Consider the following 25,687-nt stretch of genomic DNA (forward strand, 5'->3'; position numbering starts at 1 on the left):
TTACCAAAATAACTTCCTCATTGGAACTTACAGAAATAAAAACCCTGAAAGTCATTGCCTTTTTATCAAAACACAGGAGACTGTTAAAATAATTGCAAAAGCCCAAAGTTTTTGACAAGATAAGCACCAGCATATAGACCGTGTGGGACTGAGCAATGCAGTTCTCACAACCACTCTAGTTTTACAAGCATTTGGGCAAAGCTGTGTCCAACACACCTGGTGTAATGATCCAACAGAACCATGTGCTCTTCCCATAGACACTACAAAACCCATCTCTGGTTTGGCATGTGCTGATGTGCAGAATCCTCAGCACCACCAGAGAATGCTGAACTGGGCCCAAATTGTATAAATAAATGCATTACCCTCAAGGTAAAATGACTTTCTGGGCATTTGGAGTAGGGCAAAGTAATAAAAATCAAAGTAACCAAAAACCAGTGATGGACTTGCAGCCTTTGCCCAAGGCTACAGGTCTGGCCACCCCTGGGCTGAAAGCAGCAGTGTCAGTTTGTGTCTAAGTTTGTACCTACAGAAACTGCAGCCTGGCCCTGTGACATGGCCAGACCCACCAGACTCAGATAAATCCAAACAAATTGATTGTCTGGGACCTGCAGCAGGAAATCAGCACAAGATTTTGCTCTTGAGCATAAGAGTTTTCCAACCATCATCTTGCACTGTGGTAGCACAATGCAATGATTGGGAAGGAACTTTCTTAAAAGTCTCTCTGAAGGGCTCTCAAGCTCTAAAGGATTCTGCTAAAAGTCCTCTGAGGCTGCTGAATGTCACTTTTACTGCTTCAGAGGTGCAAAGCAACCTTATCTGGACCAAAAGCATGGCCTTCAGGTCTCCAGAGATAAAAGGCCAGAGCACTAAACCATTCTCTCTTGCCAGCCACAATAAAGAGCCATTTAATTTAGCCAAACTCATTTAAAATAGAGATTGATAAAGAACAGGACCAAATTATTTAATAACAAAAATGAAACTACTCCTCTGGGTTGGATGACATTCCAACATTCTTGCAAGAGAGAGAAATGGTAAAATGTTTAATAGAATTTACAGCATTTCATTCAGATAAAAGAGGATGCTCAATTTATGAGTGGTGTTTGGCTCAGAGCAGCAATAAAAGTCAGGTCAATAAGTGATTCTTTTTCCTGACTTGGAAAAAATATTCTGACTAAAAAAAGAATCACCATAAACCACAAACAGGCAGAGAAAGGAGTCCCCTGATATCAAGGCCCCCACTCAAGGCTTTCTTTTCGCTAGCTGGAAAATTTCAAAGCAAGGCAAATCACTTATGTGGTGTCTGTAAATAAAATATTGTCTAGGAAAATAAGAGCACTCAGTTGGAAATAAGTCACAAAGTCATTCCCTAGGGGGAAAAGAAAAGTTAGTCTTTTTAATTAAAAATACTTAACAAGGTTATCTGTGAGCACATAATTTTTATTTGATTAAATGAAGTGCTCCAAACTTAAGAAAATCCTGAATAAGAAAATAACAGCCAAAAAAAGTACAGACATTTTAGAGCAGTGTTGAGAGCTTGTTGCAGAGTAGCCATGGAAATTTCTCTGTCTAATGGGGGGGAAATGGAGGTGCAGAGGATTTTAATAACCCAGCACTAGAGCATGCTCATCTCTGCTTCTCGAACACATTCTGATAAAGCACTGAGAAAGCCTGAGCAAACTGCAATGAATACTTCAGGAAATATGGAAAAAAACTTCTGCAAACTGAAACAGCAGCAAAGTGAGCCCAAAGTCCTTGAGATTCTGTGGAATGCTTTGCTCTTTATCCTGCTAGCAGCAGAATTTTATTTAGGTCCCACACTCTAGGGCTGAACATACCCAGAGTGAGAAATGCTCCTCTGGCTTGGAGAGGTCTAATGATCCAAACCAGAGGTAGAAGGGAAAGAACTGTATGAAAGATGGGATTTGCCCTATTTTACAACTAAAAACCATGGCACAGATTAAATGAGCTGCCCAGGGTCACATATACTCTGTGATATAGTCAGAAATGAAATCCAAATCTCCTCAGTTTCATGTCAGTGCTTCTACCTTAGACTATCATTTCACTGTTAAAAAACACTAACAAATCAAGCCTTGCCCTATCCCAGCAGTGAGCTAAACCATCCAGTTCATGTGACAGGCAAACTGAGAGAAAGGAGAATTATAGGCAATGAAATCTGTCAGAAGCTCATTTGTTTTGAAAGGCAGGTCACTAATTTAGGTGCTTAACTCAGGAACCCACTCAGAAACCCTTAATCCCAGAGCTCACTCTCAGCTCACTCTGAATATTGCAGAGTTTTGCACTGCTGCTGTGCAACCCCACTGTATATCTTTTAATTACACCATCACTCTCTGCAGACATTCCCCTGGTTCCTAGGCTGGAACTATTTGAAACTTACTCAGTAAATACCCACTGCCAAGCAGTGAACCTATTCCATTTGAGCTGGAAGCAGAACAGCCAAATAAGAACATGACTCAAAGCTCCTCAGACTAAAGAGAAAGAGAAGAGGAGATGGAGGAAAACCACAAATGGAAACTTTCTGGTTCAACTGTACCAAACACCAACTTATTCATGAAACTGATTGTTTGCAAAGATTTCATGCCAAAGGCTGGCAGGCAGCTACCATGGATTAGAGTCAGGCTGCAAGTGCAGCTATAATGAAGATGGGGAATGGGCCAAACAAGCATTTAGTTACTGCTTCTCCTTCTGCCTGGAACACATATTTATTTCTCCTGAAATGCACATGTGTGGAGGCACAAATCCAAACTCTTGTGTTCTTCCTCCTTGAGGTCATAACCACAACAGGCATCACATCCTTGGAATTACTGCATTTTTCAAAAACATTCTTACAGACAAAAAAATGACAGTTAAGTTTCTGGGCTTGGATTTTTTTTAAGCACCACAGACTGAACAGTGAGAATAACAAGACTGAACACATTGATGTGGCCAGACTACTGCCTGGCAATAATCTCAGTGTGAGAGAAGCCTCCCTGGCTCTCTGGGAGCCACCCTGAGGTTTGTTTGCATCAGGCTTGTAATTTTGTACACATGCCCCAAGCTCTGCACTTCTCAAGAAATTGCCACTGATAATTACTGATTTATGCTCATAGACTTGGAGGAGCAGGTTCAGTAGGCAAAGAAGATTCACTGTATGTTTCCTGCTTAGGTTATTATTATCTTTAAGACATCAAAATAAAAGGAGGACATGATTGGATTACCATCAGCCACCATGCATATGATTCTCAATCTCTTTTGCTTCATGCTGTTTTCTAAGACTTTGCAGTGTATGAACAGTCCCTCAAGGTCATTAGGGTAAGCTGTGGTATAAATTGGATGCTTAAAGTGTTACACTTCAATTCAACTTGAATTGCAGTTTGGTAGGTGGAATATGGAGATTTCTAAAGAATATACATAGCAGAACTGGAGCTTTAAATACCAACTACCATCCAGAGTAAAAGAAAAAAAAATATGTAACAAGTTACAAGTGAGAGATAAGGTGTTTTATGAATAGTCTGAATTCACACAGGTTTGTCTTAGGATGATGATTTGGGAGGAAGAGAGATTTTAGTAATACCATTAAATGCAATCCCTAAAGCAATACATCAGAGTAACAATCTGTACACAAATACCACCTCTCTCTGTCCTAACACGACTGAAGTCAAAAAAGAAAACTGAATTTGGTTTAATCAGCATCCTGGACATGATACAGTAAAGCTGTGGCTTGCAGGCATGTTTTCTGAAGAGAAACAGCAGAAAAACTTTAAATATACTGACTCCATTTACTCTTAATCCCCTTGCATTCACAAAATGAGTCTAAATCTGCCAGAACCAGGAAGATGCTCCATGTAGCCTAAATCTGGACCTGAAGCAAGAAGGATGTTCCTACTCATTACAGCCACCACCCCTGCAAACTTTCCAATTCACTGATTAGATTTGTAGGCTCTGGGAACAAGAAAGGGACAAACAACAATAGGCAGCTTGGCTGGAGAAAAATTACCCGTGATAAAAGACCACAGGTGATCACTCTAATGGTCCAAGCTGTTCTTGGCTACCACTTCTATCCCATTGTTCAAAACCACAGGAAGATTTTTTAAGGAGGAAAGGAAGCTGTTAGACCAAGTCCTTCAAAGGTCAAGATGAGCCAGTGGAATGTATTTGGTGAAATAATCAGAAAGAAAGGGAAATAAAAATATCAAGGTGGGGGAAAGGGAGTGCCATTTATTTTCACTTGAGCATTCACTTTTCTGCTTAATACCACTAGAATTTAGCAATGTAAAATCATTTATTTCTTAAAAGCTGTCCAAAGCTTGAGTGGCACATTAAATACAGCAGTGTTTTCTTGCATGGTCAGTGACATCACAGCCACCCAGAGCTGAGGTGTCAGAGAGCTCAGGGGCTGCTTTTTTCCACTTACAGGCACAGGCACTGCACACACTGGATCCAAAAGGGTCAGGTAAGAGACACTTCCCAAAAGCTGAAAAGAAAGAACCACTTCTACACACTTGACACCTTAATAACCTCGGGGTCAGCCAATCCATCTCATCTGGATTCAAGGACACTGGTTTAGAATGAAGCTTTCTACAGTCCTCATGTTCTATTTATAAAGAAAGGAGCTTGTGAAGTTAGATTTGTATAAGATATAGGTTAAGAGTTGAATACAAAATCAAAACTATTCATTTTTTTTTACTTTCCTTTTGTTGTGCAAGGCTATCAGAGCATCTCCAATGCTGAAAATGTGATTCATGTCAGTGTATGTCATTATAGATTCAGAAATTAATATTTAAGCATAAAAGTTAAACACCACAACCTGAATCACAAATTCAAAGTGAACTTAAATTGGTATTTCTAGTAAAACTATTTCATTTTAATAATAATTCTGATATTGTCCTAATAAGAAGCAGTAGAACTGATCTGACACTTTTTTTTGCATTTTCAGACTGCAGGAAGCATTGATATTTCTGCTTTTTATTTCAGATTGGAATTTTGTTCTGAAACAGAGGTTCCAGTAAAAAAGCAGTTCTTACTCCTGAATAGGCTGGCTTCATTTTTCCTTGGGTAAGGGAAATTATACAATTACTGTGCTTGTTCTCCTTTTCCAAAGAACATTCCTCAGGGGTACAGAATTTCCCAGCTACCCTCAGGACTTCACCCTGACACAGAGAACCCTGAGCTGACTCCACTAGCACAGTCCTGTGAAAAAGTACTCATTAAACCTCACAAGACAAATATGGGCAGTGGAATTTTGCAGAGTTCTCACCCATCCTCGGGCATGACCAGAAATACCAATAATGTAAGAAGAGACATTGAGAATAAGGCTTCACTTGTATGTAAATATGCCAGTCTTGCCTTTAAGATGCCCAGTGTAAATACAGAACTCAAAGCTGTGCAGGTCATTGTGTTTTTCTGGGAAGTTGACTCACTCTGGTGTCAACATTTCCAGAAAAGACTCTGACTCTACCTCAACAAATTACCACTGTGTGTGAAGACATACATCCCATCAGTTCCACAAAAAGGTAATTTCATTAAAGAGCATAATGAAAGACCAATTTAAATGATGAACTATTTCCTATTAGTTATAACCCGTTGGAAACATGTACCAGGTTGGGTTTTTTTCTGGAGATTATTTATTTAGTTAATTATTTAATGGCTGAATTTTCACTGCCTTCCATTATGTGGTATAGTCCTTTGTGATAAGCCTGCAATAAGTTATTTACAGTCAGAAAAGAACTCTCAGGCCTAAAATTTCAGAAAGCTGTCTTCATCCTTTAATCCAGCTGTCTTCTCAATGTTGTGAAGTTCTCCTTAGCAGATGGACTCTGATAAAAGTCTCACAGATTTTATTTATCCTTTCCTGCAGGGGAAAAGGTCACCCAAGCAAGACCCTCCACTTTGTCCTCAAGACACACAGAGGAGAAAAGGAGGCTCTGTTATCCCAGGGAATGCAATGTCAAATCCCAGAGTGGGAGCTTTCCTTACAAAACACGTGACCAATCAATGTTCTTACCCTTCCACTGTCACACAAAACAAATAATGAGGTTTTGAGTAATGCTATCTATTTTACATGTAAAATAAATCATTGTTCAGAACATAGAGCAACCTGAGATATGAGGAGTGAGTTTCTAAAGAGAAACCAGGAGATCAGCCTGTGGAAGGAAACATGCTTGTAAGACTGAAAACCAACCTCGGGCATCATTTGTGCCCATACTACCTCGAATATAAGAACTGTGCCTGTGCAGAGAGCTGCCTACAAGTGCTGCAGTTTAATCATATGATAAAACCACAGGTCAAAACACGCCTGGTTAAGTAAAGTGGGGCAAAATAGCAAATATCCTTCACCCATTTCCTTTGGTCAGTGCCAGATACAAACCAGCAGCCAGAGCTCTAACATCCACATGCCACTTCCTTCCTCCCAGGTTTCACTCTCATCTCCCCTGACCACACCACCACATTATGTACATACATCATTTCAGACCTATCTTTGGAAATAAACTAGAACTCAGTTGATCAGTTTGTTCCTCACAAACACCATAATTAGGCTAAGACATATTTCCTGGCTCTGACAGATGAAGTGCATGGCATGTCTGAAAAGAAGAGCTACGAAACAATCATGGTTTGCAAAAAGTACCTCAGAGGAAAATTACATTGACAGCTGACAAATAAAAATGATACAGGACTGATTTGTCTCTCAGCTGGAAACATTTTGGGAGGAGTGGATTTTTAACTGAAATCTCCATTTTCGGTGAACAGAAAGGGAGAAATGGGAATATAACACTAGTTCATGAGGACAACATACCAAAAGCTACTGGTGCAAAGCTGTCATACACAAAAAGAAACTAACAAACAAAACCAAGAGAAAGAAACAGTCCCTTCCCCTAAATTATGTACTAGGAGTGTGGTAGGTTTGAAGCTCCATTATAGGATTTATAAAATAAAATTCTTTAAAGGTAATTTGCCCACTGCATGCCATACTTCCATAAAGGAATATTCTCTTTGTTCATATGGGTTTGGAATGCAGACGGAATCTCTCCCATACCTTGAGATTATGAAAACAAAAGGGTCAATGTATTAGTTTTGTGGAATAATTAATAGATACTTCCAAAGTATATTTGTCATATTGGAAATATGTACTACCCAGTTGTCCCTACCTTTCAAGGCAGGGACATGTCTCTGGGTAAATGCTGATTACTCCACAGGAAAATGTGCATTCTAATGTGTGTTGAGACAAGGGCTTAAATGGATTATGGACTTCAGGACAACAGTCTCGTATTGACTTCTCTGTAACACAAATCCCTGCTCCTCTCCTGACAGATTTATCCTCTGGTGCTCACAGCACTGGTCCTGCTTTCTCTTGACTGGAGCTAGTAAGTCAATACACTGATCTGTTTGAAAAAATTAAGTAGCATTAGCAGGAATAATTTAGAAAGGAGAAATTCTTCATGACAGCGCTCCAGTAACCATGTGATGTGAATGACAAAGGGCAAAACCTTCCAAAGAAAAGCTGTGCAGGTACAAGATGTCACTCTGCAGAACACCCACTCACCCTTTTTATTTAAGAAGCTCAGAGAAGTTATTGGTTATTGATATATCAATACCTTTTCTATTATATTCAGAAATCAACAAAAATCGGGTCTAAACCACTAATCCTTCCAGACTGTGGGCTGCCATTCTCACCCTCTTGCTTCCAAAGACATTTACTCTCAGCTAAACATTAAATTATTGGTATTTCAGTATAAAGCCAAACCACAACACATAATGCTACAAGCAGTGAGCTGAAAGCTTTTTCTCTGTTCTTGTAAGATTAGAAAACGTTGTTGCATGCCATTTCAAGCCATTTGCCAGAAAAAGGGTCGTGATGTTGTCCATCAAATCCATTCTTTTCCACAATTTTTTCCTTTCATACAACTGCTAAATCTCCTAGTGTGCTTTTTGGCAGTACTTTTTCTTCTGTTTTGTGTTCTAACACACATGCCATTTGTCATCTGTAGGTTACACTTTGCTGAGAGGGTAGAATTGTACAAGGCATCAGGGCATTGGCCTTAGCTCCCTCGAAAACCTCAGCAAATGAACTAAGCCCCAGGGTCTTTCAGGGAGACATGGTCTTAAACAATTTAAATCTATATTAACAGAAGTATTTAAGTATGTGCTAAAATTATTAAAAGCACCTGGCCTCCTATTTGAAGTTCAGTGGCCACTTGGCCATTTCTTGCTATTCAAGCCCTGTACATCCTTGAGGCAATTCCCTCCAGAAGTGGGAATCACCCTGGTACCACTCACAACTATGCTAGATCAAGGTGAGTATCCAGCCAGGAGAATTTTCCTTCAAAGAAAATTACCCCTACTCACCCGGAGGAGTGATTTCTGGTGGATGCAGTCCCAGTGGGGTGCATGGGCAAGGTGCTCCCAGCCTCATGCCAGGTGCTGGCTGCAGCCACCAGCACACGCAGTGTCACACCAGCTGTGGGGACCATCCCCTGCAATGAAATGGCACAGCTCTGTAGTAAAAATGTGGCAAACCCTGGAACAGGGAAGAAATGCTGATGCCTGGCTCCAGATCAGAAGGCTGAAGGATAGTTTTGTTAAAACTATACTATATTACATTAATATACTATGTAAATAGATACTATACTACTCTACATAATTACTTCTTACTTACCCATCTAACTCAAACTCGTGACTCTCTGCTGAGAGCCCGAGCCACAGCTGGATCCATTGGTCACTGATCCCAAACAACCTTCACCAGAATCCCACCCAGCAATCACTGCAGGTGAACAATCTCCATACCATATTCCACATGGGTAAAACAAAGGAGCAGAAATAAAGATTGTTTTCTTCTCTCTGTGCTTCTCCTGAGAGACAGAATTATGTCTCTCTGTCCAGAGAATGTGAAAGTCACACAGCTCCACTTCTAGGGACGATTAATGGCTGGGAGACCACTGCAATTGTGACACACTGACCAGTACTGAATAAGGCTGTAAGAGAAGCATTTGCCATAACAAAAATGGGACAAGGGCACCAGCAGACTCAGCCTGGGAAGGCAGAGAGTACAGCAATCTGACAGAAAAATACAGTCATTGCTTCCTTCTCTTGGTAGGAAAATAATATTCTTTTTAAATATGCCTCAGAACTGCTGCTTTAAAATCCTCAAATAACCGTAGTTAAAATGTTCCTCTTCAAGGATCTGACATTGAGCAAGGCAAAATTGTTCTTGCACGGGTTAGGGGAAAAGAAAGAAAAAAAAAAAAACCATAAAAAAAAGAATGAGATAAATTGCCAAAAGAGGGAGTTAGCCTCTCAGAGGAGACACAAATCTATCCAAAAAAACCCATTTATACTGGAGAGTGGGAAAGGTAAGCACAGCATGAAACAGCCCCAGAGGAAAACCCTCCCTCACCTTGCAACCTGCACATAGTACAGATAGAAATACAGCCCTGAAAACATTGAGATACTTGGTCTTGCCATTAAGAAAAATTTTACTGACCATTTTTAGACAGTCTACAGACATAAAGAGAGCTCATAATGCTGGTTATCTTCATAATACAAAGTTTATTAGGTATAAGCATTTGACTAAAATCAGGAAGACAAAACCCAGCAAAGCCAAGCAGTAACTCACAAGAGAGAAGGACAGTAATTATATGTCAGTAATGCCAGAGTCCCAAGCATAGCCCACCTGACTTACATCAAAGAAATGCACTTGGCAGTGCCAACCAGATTTGAATTTAGGATTTATGCAGTCCTATAGTGAATATGAGGGGAAAGGAAAGTGTAAGGAAGTCTCCCAAACCACTCATCCCCTGCATAAGACTGAATGGTAAATCATCAACCTTCAGCCCAAGGAGACAGCAACCAAACTCATGCTCCTTTCATCTTTCCTGTGTTCACATCACAGAGACATATTTACAAAACCAAGTTTGTAAATTGGCCAGGAACATCCTTCTTGTCCTCTTAAGGCTGGGCCACCTTGACCTCAGCACACCGCTCTGATTACAGTGCTTCCAACAGAGGCCAGCCTGACCAGGTGATCCTGTCAAGGGACTGACACTCCTGCCATGCCATATTCACCTCAAATCACATGGACTTGACTTCAGGAGCAATGGTTTGTACTTTCAGAGCCTGGAGAATTATACACACATTCTGAATTTTTAGAAATTCCCTCCTGCAATCTGAAGGCACAATAGCCCATGCTTGTTCACACAAGCAAACCCTCACTTGAACAGTGAGGAATAAAGGGAGCTTTATGAGAGAAGAAGGCAGGCACAAGACTTAGATCATGCACAGCCCCAGCTGAGACAGCTTTTAATTTCTCAATTGTCACAAGAGTGAAAAGAAACATCCCTTTCATACAGACAAGAAGCAGAAGGTTACAAACTGCTCTGTTATACAGCTACAATCAACACACATCAGAAGTGTGAAGCAGAGTGGCACTGCTCATAACAATTAGCCCAATGGTGATTGCAAATACTGAGATTGCCAGAAACAGCAACAATAGTGAGTCAGAGCTGCCTCTGCTGCGCCCTGGCAGCTGGTGCTCCCAGTGCAAATCAGAAGACACAAAGACACTCTCTGAACTTCAGCTGTGTGTGACAGTCACTCCTTCCTCCTTCATGGCTTTTACCTGCCCAGGGCTGTGCATTGCTGGCTTGTCACATCCATGGACCACCAGGCTCTGCTCTAACACAGGAAGGATATCCAGGTACATGATGCTGCCTGGATCCACCACAGTGCAAGTCTGAATCCCACCGAGGTGGAGATAAAAGTGCAAGAACTGTTTATAAGTGGGATGTGACTGCCATGGGACAGACAAAGGAAACACACCATGAGCTAAATCCTGCCACTCTTCCCAGTGCCAGCACTAAACACATGACTCAATGGGGATAGGGATAACCTTCAGGCCTCTTTTAATCCCTCTCCCAGGCTCCTGCCTGCTAGAGGAAAATTCTCCCTTGCTGGGAGATTATATTTGGGGAAGATCCCCTCTGCTCTCTTCCCTTGCCCCCTGAACAACAGCAGGACAGAAAGGAAGGCTGAGACACAAATCAAGAAACCTTTGATCTGGTATTTCACTCAATTTTGTATATTTCTCTTCTTTTACAGTTACATTTCAGTTATCTAAATTGATGAATGCCTTCATACTAAAGCCTGGATTTGCAGAAACAGAGTGACCAAAGCTTGGGTCAGTTACTTGGAAATGTTTTGACAGCCTTGTCAAAACGTTGCAGCCCACTACCAAGTTTCATTAATGAGCTAGGTCTGCAGGTATTTTTGCCTTGCATTCTACTCAAAAATTCCTCTTTTTCGTCTTACCCTCTCCACGAGGAAGGTTCCTTACTGAAAAGAGGTTTGAAAATCAAGACCTCACACCAAGTCCTGAACTTGAATGTGCAAGTGAATCTGGAGATACTCGACCCCTGGCACTTTGCAGAATGCCATCAAAGTGGTTACCTGGAAACAGGTGGTGTTGCCAGGAGTGCTGGTCCATTTGCTGTGTTTCATTCCTGCTATCCTTCAGACTCAACATCACATTTTTCATTTCTTTCCTGTCCTTCCACTTTGCCACATTAGCAGAGCCTGGGGGACTGGCTGAGGCCACCAGCAGTGTCAGACCAAGGTCAGCATTTCAAAAGCAGATGGGCACTTGGTGCAAGCACTGGTTTCAGAGAGGCCAGGATGGCTTGCTAGCTGGTGCAACAGGTTTTACACCCTTTCTTTAAGCATCCAGACACCAGAGAGTGCTCAGTGCTGGGAATCTGATTCACTGCTGTTGATTTGAGAAAAAGGAACAATGACAACCTTGTGAGAAGATTTTGGCTTTTTGTCTTCTGTTTATGTGCTTTCCAGAAAGGGACGAGCCTTGCATTCTCAGGCAGTACAAGGCTAATGACTGCCACTGTCTTGCATTATTCAACAGGAAGTACACAATTAGATTCTTATGTTCAATTTGGTGTTCACATTAGCATCAGGTTATCATAAAATATAATTATGTGAAGCTGTAAATATGTGCTCATCTTTTCTTTGCTGAAAACCAAGGGCAATACTTGCATTTCTGAAGGAAGGTCACAGCTCTCTAAGCAAGCACAGCAAAACTTCTGCTTGAGGAAGTTCCCAGGCCATGTTCCCATGCGGGGAGAGCTGAAAAATTACCTGTATCCCCTGAAACAGAAGGACTGCAGCAGGCTTCCTTTGGGCATTGAGGGGCAGCAGAGCAGCACACAATGCAACAACGCTGCAGCAATCCAGGGATTGTCCAGCCAGGGCTGTGGGGACAAGGTGAGGAAGGAATCTTTGCCCTTACACACCGCGCTGGGCAGACACGCTCAGCGCCCTGCCAGCTCCCAGTGGAGCTGCGGCGGGCGGGTTGTCCCTGCGATGTGACACGGCGACACCGCCCGTGTTTCAAGCACAGCGGGTCTGCCTTGCAGAGGAGAGCGAGGTCTCAGCAGCTCGTCACAGGGCCGAGTGCCACGGCGCTGCCCAGCAGCCTCCCTGCCCTGCGCTGCCGCTCGGGCTGCATCCCCTGCGTGCATCCCCGGGGACGATGCGGCAGCAGCTGCCTCCCCCTCGTGGCACACGCCAAAGCATCCCGGGGCCGGGCTCCCTGGAGCCGGTCCCTGCCAAGGGCCCCCCGATCGGACCAGCGCTGCTGGAAGCTGGGCAGACTGCAGAAACCTCTGCTCGCAAGCGTGCAGCTCCCTGGGGCTCGCAGCCTGCGGCGCGCTGCCCTGGAGAAGGGCTGTGCGGCTGCCACACTTGCAGCGAGGATGATTTCACACAGCACTGGCCTCTGTTAATGGCATCCTGTAAGTCTAATTCATTAAAATAATTTGACATGCCTTTGTTATAAGGCTTCTATTCCAGAAGAAATAAAAGAGAGCTCCAGATCAAAAGAGTAGAGCTCCAGGAAGCAAGGCTCTGCAGGGGGAAATCCCACCAGAAATCCATCAAGAGACTTTCCTGGTTTTCTCAGAGCACTTGGGCAGTGACCATGGACCCATCAGAGCAGAGGGAATTGCTCATCACTCCAGGCTTCGCCTGCAAAGCCTGCGGGATGCTGCTGATTGCTATGAAACCACTGGGACTTTGTCAATTTGTAGTAAAGCTTTCTGCTTATCAAGCACAGAAACAAGACAGGGAAAGAGAAGACTGGAGATGTGCAGTGTCCTCCAATGCCATTGCTATGAAATAACTCTACGCAGGAATTGTTAGAGGGACTACTGCTGGATGGAGATGGCTGATTAACCAAAGGTGTGTGGGTTTGAGTCTCCTTTTTCCTCAGGTCTCCTTTCTAAGTTATTCCATTTGCCCACTTGCTAAAAAGCAACAGAGCTCTTTGTCCCTTGCTAATGGTGGAGTCTATGTTCCTCTTAGAGAATGCAGTCTCTTAAAAGAGAAGGAACAGGAAAGAGCTTCTGGAATCCATCTGCAGTCTAGTGCTGGCCTTACTGGATTTAAAATGAATGGGTTTTTTTAACCTGTACTGCTGGCACTCTGCTTCTCCAGATCCACAGAGCTGGTTTCATGGCAGCTTGACAACATCCTCACTACTGTAGCAATGTAATCATAAGTCAAAGAAAGAATTTTAAAATTGTCTCCATGCTTTCCAACACCTAGGCAGTGATTTATAAGGAGACCCAGAAATTAAATCACTCTAAGGTTGAGGGCTTCAGAAAAGAAAGTTTCAGAAATACACTTTCTCTTTCAGTGAGGAAATGACCACTGCTACAGAGAAACCTAGGAGAATCACATTACACCTCTCCTTGCCTTCTTTTATTTATAGATTTACTTGTAACATGAAGGCACACATGTTCCCAAGGGTTTGTGATTTTCATGTAAGTGATGTCCCCTAAAGAGACGAAGAAACTTTCTCCAAAAGACATCCAAAATAAAATCTGAGAGGAACATATATTTTATTGTAAATATACTTCCTTTTAGGCACACAATAGCTAAAGGCCCCCCAGAAGAGATCTGCATTTCATCTAGTCTGTCAGACAACTTTTCTAATGCAAGAACATGATTTCATATCTGGGAACAAACCACTTCCATTTTTTATTTGATAACTTCCTTCTGCCTTTAACCAGGAAGAAAATTAAGCACAGGAGTAATTACAGTCACACACAATTACTCTCATAATTACTAACACATAGGCAGAGGAACCAATCCATTGTTTATAAAAATCAAAGCAAAGAAGTCTGTGTTCATTTCAGTGGAATCAGAACAGTTGAGGTGTCATATTTGGACAGCAGGTCTCAAAATTACAAAAGAAAAAAGCCTGCTGCTGATTTTTTGTCAGTTCTCAAATGATCTCCAAAATTAGTCTATGGGCAACAAATCAGAATATATATTATGAAAAATATCCATTTTAGCTGCTTTTACAGAAGAGGTTGAAATCTCCTCTCTAGTACATTCACCACAGGCAGAAGATTCACTGGTGTTTGGGGTTGCAGGGACCTCTGAGACCCAGAAAATCTTAGCTCAGAGATCCAAAATCCTAGGGAGGGTCTTGAGATTTATAAGCCGTTTGTCAAACTTGCTATCACATGCCAGGAATAGAAAGGAAAACATCTGAAATAGAAGCACTGCTCCCTGGGATTCTGCCCACCTCCATGACTGGGAGATGTGGGTGAATGAGCACAGGCAGTAACAGAATGTAAGCAAGGCACTTCCCTCTCCACATCCATCATTTCCACAGCCTGTCCCCACCAGTGTGTCACTCTGCAGGTTCCACACAGCCAGAGCTTGTAAGCACCTGCTCAGGAGAGGCTCCCCTCCCAAAAATGAGCAGTAAAGACCCTGAGGGGCATCTCCCATCACCAGCCAGGCTGCCAAAGCCACACCCAGCCTTGGCATTTACCTGCTTTTCCCCTGCACAGCAGTAGTTGGGATCAATGAAATGCATCTCCTGCTTTCCTTCATTTTGAGGATAAATTTTGGTGGGAATGAATCTTAGCAAAACGTAGCACAAAATCCTGCCCCTAATGAGGCAATGGGAGTTTTGCCATCAGCCTGCACTGGAGAGCTGCCAGGATCACATTTTCACTGCCTCAATCCAAGCACAGTGGAATCAGTGGGAGCCCTCCTGCTTATTTCAGCGTGTACAACCCAAAGTCCCTAACAATTTGCTTTGTATTAAATGCCTGGTAGTGGCACGTTTGAGTTCAGCTCTGAGCAGCACACCATAAATTGCAGAACTCCTATTCCAAGGCTATTTAAAGAATGTTCTCTGGTTTTCTTTATTGTTGCAATTTTCAGAAGAGAGCCTAATAAACACTATATTTAAAATTCATATTTGCTTTTTCCAATAGGAAAAACTGACAAACAATATCAGTTCTTCAATATCTTTGCTTAAGACAAATTAGACCAACTTTTTCTGTTTTCATCCAGGTCACTACAATACATTAAACTTATTTTATTGGTTGAGTCAAATTCTAGAAAGGGGTTATTATTTAGAGTGTTTTCAAAATTTCTCAGGATTTTAATATTTAATATAGTCCAAATATTCTCTTTGTGACCTGTACTACTCTGTTGCTGCCTTCAGTGTAAGTTTACTTGCCATTTTACAACTCAGACACTGGGCATTTATAGATTCTGCAAGCTTAATGCACCAATGTCCTGATTCAGAAACTCTATAAGTAAACAGCTTCAAGCAAACTCTTCTGTTCTAACTGTAGATTTGAAGAGTTCTTATAGATAACATTATTTTCTTATTTAGCTCTTTATGAGATGAAATCTTACTCTAGATATCAAAGAATCTTCTGAGAAAACGACAGTAAGTGCCATTATTCACCTCACAGTGTTGGTTTCTGAGTGAAAACTGAAAAAAGTTGAGATAATAGTTAGGCAAAAGCCTGTTGACACCTGTAATGCTGCCTAGAGAAGCACTAACAGGAAGAAACCCCAGTTGTATTTTAAGCAGTTCTATGATTAAATATGCAAAGCAGACATTCTCATCAATTCAGTAATGAACAGCAAAATGGATGATAAGAGAGCATAGACACCAGCCTATTTTTCTATTACTCCAGCTTTTCTTTTTAAAACAGATAGAACAGACCAACTGATTAAAATCCCTTTAATTTCCTCTTCTTTTAACGTCAATTAAACTTCTCTAACATGAAGGAAACATAGGGAAAGGCACAAAGCAACAATGCAATACTAATTACCTAGCAAGGGAACAAGATGATAATGATTAACCATGAAATTTTTTATCTAGAATAAAAGGATTTTTAACGAAGGAGAATTTTGATTGGCCTCTGTGCGTGCAGCTTATTGATACAGAGTGAAGGAGCCCTGCCTCAGCCACCCTGGGTGCAGAGATGCTGTTGTGGCACTGTTGCACAATTCTAGCTTTTTACAAAACAGAATTCCTATTTTCTGGTTGGTTGTGCATTTGATCTGCATAATCACCCCACAGCTATGCAAAGCTCCATGCTCTGAGCAGCTGACAACAACATTTAATCCAAGGTCAGTGATTTCCTTTAATTCTTTTAATTTTTTTTTTTTTCCAATCAGCCATACACTCTGCATGGATCTCTGCTCTCCCTGCTGGAACTGATACATTTCCCCAGCTGACTTAAAACAAAATCTAAATACCCCAATACAGCCCTGGCTGAATACTCCTCAGTAAATGACCCAAACTGTCCAAAAGGTCCACATAAGCAGATGTGCACAGAAAGGAAGATGATTTCATCCAATCTGTTGGCCCATGGTTATCCTTCCTGCTTGTCCACCAGCACTCCCCATTCACAGCTGGTTCAGGGGAATGAGGGCCAGGCTTCCTGAAGCTGTGGAGCTTAGGAAAGGGGAACCCTCCAAGGTTTCCCTCTAAAATGCTCCTGAATGTAGAAAAGCATTGGAGTGGCTGCTGTCCTAGAGTTTATGCTTCTCAAACTCACGGAGTTCTCTCTTGAGAGCCATTCTCCTCCCAGAGCAGCCAGGAGCCTCCCCAAAGGAAACCAAAAACATCTCATGCACCTTCCCCATTGCTGGGCTGCTGTGCCCACTCTCCACTGGCAGGGTTCCTTCATGGCAGGTAAAAGTATTTCCCAACTCTATTACCTCCTATTTGGGCTCCCATTTGGAGTCCCAAATGCAGCCAGAGATGGGTGCTGTGAGAAGCAGCTTCTCCCTTGTGCCCCTGTGGAGAGGCACCATGCTGGGACAGACAGAAGGACAGAGTTTTCTCTCTTGGAGTTCATTCAAACCAGGATACACTTATTATTTCCTCAACAGGAAGCCCTTTCCAGTTATCATTACAATAATGAATGTCTCCTGGGATACATAGCTTCCTTTATAATAATTCACCCATGAAAAGGCAAGAAAACCACAGTGGAGAAGGCACTGAGCTCGTTTTTATTTTTGTTTCGGCCTCGGTGACTAGGAATTCATTTCATGTTTTAGGAGTCATTAGGAGCCTAAAGACTGAGGCAGCTTTTAAAAAATTAGCCAATTAAAACGGAGCTGCAGTGACGTTACTGGTGAGGCTGAGTGAAGGTGGCCCTGCATGAGAATGAGCCGGTGTCCCCACAGGCTGAGCCCTGCAGGCAGCAAAGGAGACAAACCAAGGTGCCCCTGGCACCCAGCTGGTGGGGCAGTGTCCCCAGGCTGTCCCAGTGCCCCCACACCAGGATCCCAGTCCTGGGTGCTGTTTCAGCACCCACAGGGCAGCAAAAGCACTTTCAGCTAAGACAGGGAGCTGTGGCCTGACACCATCTTCCTTCTTTCTCCCAAACCCAAACCCAGAGACAGAACACCCAGAACATCATAAAACAACTCAAAATCTACCTAAATTTTCTGTGCTGCTGCAGAGTCAAGAGTGTTGACCAGCCAATAAACCTCCTAGGAGCAAGCCAAGGGTCTAGGGAAAACAATGGTTCCAGATGAAAATTTTTAACATGCCTTCAGAGCTTTTTCCCCACTCTGTCCCTGCAATAAACTCTAGATTTCTCAACTTGTAAGAGAAAATCCAATCCTTTTTCAAACTCTGATTAACTGAGCCCATCTTCAATACATAACAAATACTGTCTCACTCAACTCTTCTAACCACACACTGCAGCACAGGCACTTTGAAGAGGGAGCCCCATGAAGAACTAAAGAAGCAGGATGTAAAACAGAACTATTTTATGTGAGGCAGTAGTTTCACATAAACTTTAAGCTGCCTTAAGCTTGGACAGGTACCACAAGAGGCAGTCCTGCCCTCCCCTATGATACCAGTTGTTTGTTCTCAGCTCCACTCCTCCACCCCTGCTGACAAGTATCTGTGTGGCCACAAGGGGAAGGGCATCAGGGAACTTATCTGAGTGAAAAGAATAAAGTTCACTAAAGAGGGTAATTATGGGATAGGAAAAAGTAGCCAGGGGTATAAGGTGAGTTGAACTGGTGGTCTTGGCAGTAACATCTGCTTGTACTGGCTCAAACTGTGTGTGAAACTCCACTCCTATAATTGAGACAATTTCTGGCATCGTTACAGAAATAATGCTCCTGACTGCTCCCCCTGAGAACCAGTGCAAACACAGATATTCCCTGACAGCAGCTCTCAAACAGGCAGGTTCCTGAATGGTGCAAACCCTGTGGGGAATTCAGGGCTGGGAAATGATGACAAGGAAGGGACCATGTCATAAGGATATAATTAATTTAGCTCAGTAGAAAACTGAGATGGAGGAGGCAGATGAGCTTTGTCTCTATGTGGATATGTAGGTCTGGGTGCAATACCTGCAGCTGGGTGGGCAGGAAAGTCTCTTCTGTGTCCCAAAAATGTCAGGAATTGTGGTGGTTGCAGCTTCCTTGCTCAGGCTGTTTGGGAGCCCCTGTGCTCCAACAAGACTCTTCCACAGCACTGAGCCAAGGGAGTGCAAATGAAAGATCTGCTTCCAGCCAGGGCCTGGGCAGAGATAACGAGGCTTTGATGCCACAGCTGGATCCTTGCAAACATGTTCCATCATGCCAGAGGGCTGCTATGCACAAAACCAGCCTGACTATCACCACAGGCAGCCACTCCAAGACCTTGGGCTACGTCCAAATGGCCATCAGGAATCTCCATGGGTGTGTGCTGCAGAAAGTGTGGTTCTTGTCTTAATTGATGTATTAAGATTCATTTTTCAAACAGGGCAGACCAGGCAGGAACCAATAGAGGAGAGAATGCACACTGCTAAAAACAACCTACACAGAGCTGGACAAAGGAGACAGGGCAAGGAGGGAAGCTTGGTTTTTGCTGATTTCTCTCATCATTTTCTCTTGTTTAGCAAAACCAATATTAAGTGCTGTACTGTTACTGTGCCTTCCCTTCAAATTTCACATTACCATATTTCCAGAAGTCATGGTTCAGGTTTCAGAACATGAATATGTCAGATTGAAACAATTTAGAAAAGAACTCTATCTGAACCCACGCACCTCAGATGTGAAGACTAATTTTTAAATAAATAAAACTACAGGCCAGAGCTTTCTGGGACTTTATGCAGCTCAAACACAAGGCAGTGGTGGAAAAAATACAGATGGAAGAGGAAAATTCCTTGAGGACAATATTTAAGTTTTAGGAGCATCAGTGGTGGGATGATGCTGTAAATAATATAATAGGGTTTCTTTAATGCAACTTCTGACCTATCTGAAATTTACACAAAACATTCAAATTTATTCCCCTGTTATTTACTTTAGAAAACGCAGAACATATAAATACAAATACTACCAGCAAAATTGGCAGAGTGAACAGCTTAGTTAACTCAGCGTCATTTATCTTTTAATGCATTCCAAAGAAAAAGTAGTTGATTGATGATTTTCATTTCATTTAACTCTTTTACTGTAAAGCATAAAAAAATTTCTTAGATACATATGTAAATATACCCATTTGCCTAGCATATTGTAATAATATTCAAATTAATAGTAAAGTTTATAAGAAAAGAAAGATAACTTAGTGCCTGGACAACCTTATGCTTTGTTTTTGACAGAGTTAAACCAGTGATAACAATCTGTATTATTTGTTATTTGCTTGACTATTTTGAATATTATCAAAGACCTAACAGTAATCCTAAGAAAAGGGAAGCAAAAACAAGACCTGAATACACCCCACATTTAAAAATGCAGATAAACAACTGGAAACTCACAGGTATTTGTCTGAAAGAACTAACAAAATAAAATACAGTGATGCAATGCACAACAGAGTTTATATTTTAAAAAAATTAAAGTTAGAAAAATCAGTCTCTTTTGGGGGAGACTGTATACAGCCTGCAGCTCTTTTTTTTTTTTTTTTTGCCATTATTTTTTAGACTAGGAGATTAAATTACTGATTTTGATGACCAAGACAGTAAGAATTCTAGTAAAGACAGGGGTTTTCTCTGACCCAAATCCTAGACAGTAACAATGACAAATGGGCACGTTGGAATGTCTCTGAGCAAGCAGTTTTATTCACGCTCCTCATTTAGAAGTCTCCACATCATCAAAGCCATTCCCTGCTCCTGGCACTAAGTGACACCTGTCTGAGCAGAGGAGATGAAGATTGAGGAGGTCCAGCACTGAGCAGTCCACACTGTCCTTTTGGGCTGATTTTACTGTCAGAGCCAAGGCACTGACAGCATCAGCAGCACCATTACTGTGCCACACTCTGTCATTAAATAAAGGAGAATTTAATTATCCAGCCTGGCCCTCGTCATACAGAGAAAAGAAGGGAGAGGAAATGCAGGAGATAATGAGATTTTTTTGAAGATTCCTGAAATTTTCATATTTAAACTTATTTCCCCAAGTCAAATCTGTTTTGCCCATGACAGCAATTGTTGAGTGATCCATCCCTGTCTTTATCTAGATCCACAAGACTTTTTTTTATATCTTCTCTGCCCTGTTCACCTGAGGAGGGGAGTGACAGATCAACTTTATTGGGCAGCTGGTGCCCAGCCAGGGTCAGCCCACAACTCCAGGTGAGAAGACAAACTTTGGAATCCAGCAGGATCTGTAATGAGCTACTGGCTCCCTGGGTGACCAGAACACCAATGGGGGAAAAAAGAACAAAAAACCAAGAACCTCAGAGAAACCAGGAAAAACCAGGAGTGAAAAGCCAAAAGGATCACATGGAGCTCTGAAATCATCTGTCCCACACAAAAAGAACTATTTCCCATGAACACCTTGTAACAGCTTTAATGCAGTTGGAGATTATTGGCACCACAGTAATAACATCTACCTACAGCTGCTATCCTTCATTCCCAATGACCTAAAGCACCTTCATTTATTTCAGAATTTTCACACAAATAAGAATAGATCCAAGCCTGCTGCAATCAATGGAAATACTTCCAAGAGCACAAGAGGGCTGTGAATCAGGCTCATATTTCACAGCAGGCACAAGTCTCTGCTTTATCAGATTCAGGAATACACTTTCTGACTGACTTGTAAAACAGACCTCCAGAGCAAGCTGGAGCTCTCCTAAATTGCAGACAATGAAAACTCAGCAAATAAAAAGAAGTTGTTCTGTTCCAGGGTGCCAGTGAGGAAGGGAAGTCACCAGCACAGGGTACAGCTGTGGCTCTGCCCTGTGCCCCTGGGGACACTGTGCAGGACACAGCTCTCACACCCTGGGAGCCACAGGGAGCCTGGCACAGCTGGGACATGGCCATGGGCACCTGCAGCCCCATGGAATCATCTGTGCTGGAAAACTCTGTGGCAGCAGCTCCCTGACCACAGAGAGCAGGCACAGCTTTCCCAGGTACTGTCCTGGGCAAGGCTGTGAAAAGATCAGAGAAAGGAATAATCAACAATTCTTATCTTCCCTTGCTGCACCTGTTGTTGTGAACATGTAGAGATTTGTTTGCCAAAAGGTAGTTTCTTAATTAGCCAGTGGTGATGGTGTTTGGATTCCAAGACCAATTGGGTTCACCTGTATTGTGACTGTCTGTAAGAGCAATGATTTTCTTAATAAATACAGTATAATAAAGTGATTGATCCGCCTTCTGAGAAGCATAGAGTCAATATTAATTATTATTCAGCTAAAAGCCTGTGGTGACAAAACACCTCCAGGATCTTTGAGTCCAACCTTAACTCAAGTGCCAAATCCACAAACCTTCTGAACTTCCAGGGATGGGGATTCCACCACTTCCCTGGGCATCCTATTTCAATGCCTGACCTCCCTTTTAGTAAAGAACGTTTTCCTAAGGCTGATCTGGAGCAAAAAGCCTGGTGTCAGGGCTTCCCTGAGCTGTGCAAACACAGCCTCTGAGGTAAGAATTCACATTAAACAGTTAAACTGTGGGTCACAGTGGAAAGAATCACTGACCAAACTCTGGAATGAGGATTGAATGTTAGAGATGTAAAAGGATTTCTCTCAGAATTTAATCTTACCACAAATTGGCTGCCACCCCAAATATTGTTCGCTACAGAGTAACTTCCTGCTTTGTTTACAATTGAGGAACAAAAAAAAAAACAAACAAACCAAACAAACAAAAAACCACCCAAAAAACCCACTAAAACCTCAACAAAATCAACAGACTCCTTCTTCTTATACATTGTAGACACAAACTTGTCCTGGGGAAACAACAATTCTAAACCTTCTGAGGTTTGCACAATTATAGGTATTTTCACTGGTTTTCTCTATTTTATGGATTATTTATGTTTTACATTTAAACATACTAGTCTTCCAACCCAAGAAACACAAGAATGAACACAGCTCTTGTTTCCAAAGAAAGGAGGTTTCCAAAATCAGCACCGTGGTTGTCATTTTGGGTGCTTTTTTATTTCATAATTACACTGTAAAAATACTTCTGGACTTAAATTACCTGTTTTCAGGCTCTCCTGCATGTAGAGCTGAACAATATAATCTCTTATTAGTATGCAGACATGTCCAATGCTTTTAAGAGAGAGATCCCTCTCATAAATTGAATTACAGCAAAATGTTTACCCAAAACAAACACACGGTATATTTTAGCTATCAACATCCTTGTACTTACCTAAGGAAAACAATCCTTTAAAACATCAGCAATAAGCTCAATGCCTCACTGTGCAGTGACCTTATTTCTTTCCAGTCAATACAATCAACATAGGATTTTATGTGTGAGAATAATGCAAGGTGGGGAAGCATTTGAGCTCCAAATTTGTATGTTGGGACAGAAATCCTCCAATTTGTTGGAAATAATTCTATGTACAACTGTGTTTTGCTTCTCTGTACTCAAAAATTGTCATGGCATTTTCTTAGACTACATACTCCTGGATTTATAAGACATGGATAGAGTCATTGCCTTCTCCAAAGTGCAGATAAAGCTACAGCGAAAAAAATGCTGTGGAAAAAAAGAAAGTCTTTCCACAGCCTCAGTGCCAAAGCTGAGGTAATAAAGCTAATAGTAACTGTTATGTACAGACTCTTCCAGAGGAGTGTGGTTTTAACTTTCCCTCATAAATTGCCTTACAAAATAATTATTTCTTTGCTTATGTCAGAGATAAGGAAATCCAAGCCTGATGGTACCCACTGGGTCAGAAGAGTCCCAGCATTTGTGGACTGACACAACATTGCTGAATGATTTTGGGCTACTTTGAAGAGGAGCCAGTTGGGGCTGAATTCAATGTGTGCAGAAAATAAAACTTAGCAGATGAGGCCTGATGGCATCTATAGACGACTAAGGACTTTTAGATCTCTTTGATTTATACACATCACCATTTTTGTAAAATAATCTTTAAAGTTTTCAAGAGCAAATGAGCCTTTTAGGACACACTGAAAATCCTTTATGCATTCTCAATTCTGAATGCACAGTGAAGAGCAAGGAGCTAGGTGGAAACAGCAAGGAGGTAAGGAAATTAAGGGATCTCACCCTTTTTACACTCCAGGAACAAGTTCTATCACACACAGCTCTTCTGAGTTCCCTGCTGCTCTGTGTGTTGTCTTCCTCCAAGCTTAGACAGACGCAGAGCTTGTCCAGAGATGTTCCCATCTCCACTCATAAGAATTCCCCCAACACAAAGGGTCACATTGAACATTCATCCACATCAGCAAAACTCCACTGATTTCAGGTGATTGGAGGAATTTGCTCATACAACAATTTCACACCCAAGATCTATAAATAATCTGCCTGGGTGTCCTGATTAATGGTAGGCACCATCTGATATTAATTCCGAGTGAATCTGTTAGGTCTGTGCAAGGCTTACCTCCTTCCCTGGGTTTGACATATGCACCATATGGTTCATTTTCCAACTGGGAATCTGCTCTATAAACCCATAGCAGCTCTCCCAGGTGAAATCCTGTGCTCACATTTCTATGATATAACACAGCTAAATTACTTACATGATCAAACACTGAATATAGAGGAAGCTTCTCATTTATTTTCAAGTATGCATGACCTGTTTTATCTATTTCACATTACCTTTTTCAGCAGGCATTTGAACCTGCTAAGTTGCTCACCAATGTCCATAAACAGCAGAAGAAGCTTACACACTCTCCTCCTTCCTAAATACTAAAACACAGGTAAATAAGCTCAGGATTTAATTTAGTCTTTATAGACTTTTGTATTGCAAAGTTCTCATTGCTGATTAGATGGAAACAAGTTTATTAATCATCCCTGGCATTTTTCTTTCTGCATACAGGGACTAAACTCTATCCATTGACTTTACAGTACTGAAATCAAATGAAGTTAGATTTCTAGATTTCTAAATCACTCTTCCTCTCACCTACCAAATAAATCACATCTGTGTGGTGTGAACACACTCAATGTTCTTTAGTAACTGAACTTACAAAGCAAATTATTTTCAAAGGGATCCAAATTGCTGAAGAAGCTGTCCAGTGATATAAAATGACACTACCATCCCAAACATGAGCCCAGCCTGACATTTGGTTGGTGCTGCTCAGTATTTGAAATGTTAACACAATTTCTGAACTTGAAAAAGCTTACAAAATACCAAAACTCTCTTACCCTCCCCCTGTTAAAACTGTGCATTTCTCTATAGATACATATATGAAAGAATGAACCCTTTAACCTATTTCAACACTGTGGATTCTACACATTGGAAGGAGAAATGGGAACATTGCTCCCACCCCTTCACAAACAGTGAAATGTTAAACCTCGAGGTGAATTTGTCAAACAGGCTGGAAGGGGCTAGAACTTGACTAGAACCTTCTTGACTATTATATAGATATTTAGAACACTTAAGGACCTCCCATCTCAGGTGACAGAGACAAATTCTCAGCGCAGCCCCCTCCCCTGTCTAGCATGGAAGCAGAGAGGCTGCAGCCAGCATTTGCCAGCTGAACCGTGTTCTTTTGCATTACTGAGGGGTTTTGTGTTCAAATGATAAACTGTGCTCAGTGACATTTTCTGTCACGGTCTTTTGCACTAAACTGAGCTCTGAAGAAATCAGCTCAGCAGTACCATTTGGAAGAGGAAAGTTGTAGAGAGAACGGAGACACAAATTGCAGCTGAAAGGCTTTTATCTCTAAGTACCTGTCTGTATCTGCAAAGCTGCAGAAAAGTTGACCAAGAGCTGCTGGAACTCTCTCAGGAACTGCCTCAAAAGAGGAGGAGCCAGGGTGCCTCACCTAGAAACCACAATGTTGTGGGGTGTGGAAATGAGGGGGAACTGAGGGAGAAGGAAAAATATTTATTTCTCCCTCTTGTACCAACTGCCTTCACTACCTGCATCTTCATCACGTGTGCTTTTCTAACCATCTTTCAGTGACATTCCTTAATTACACAGTAATGAAATACACTCAAAGTCAGTCAGAAATCTGCAGAGCAAATAGACTGTG

The 25,687-nt window shown here is 41.8% G+C and overlaps 1 long non-coding RNA gene across 1 annotated transcript in view; it reads right to left on the bottom strand.

Annotated features, from left to right (window-relative positions):
* Positions 1-21,488, bottom strand: part of LOC146766070 (uncharacterized) — a 255,124-nt gene extending 233,636 nt beyond the window's left edge. The window contains exons 1-2 of the long non-coding RNA XR_014958398.1: positions 14,843-21,488; positions 8,341-8,468 (exon numbers count right to left, since the gene is read on the bottom strand). This is a non-coding gene — a long non-coding RNA (uncharacterized LOC146766070). The remainder of the gene's footprint in view (positions 1-8,340; positions 8,469-14,842) is intronic.
* Positions 21,489-25,687: the final 4,199 nt, after the last annotated feature.

Source organism: Lonchura striata, chromosome 14, assembly GCF_050655825.1.
Source record: "Lonchura striata isolate lonStrDom1 chromosome 14, ASM5065582v1, whole genome shotgun sequence".
NCBI lineage: Eukaryota > Metazoa > Chordata > Aves > Passeriformes > Estrildidae > Lonchura > Lonchura striata.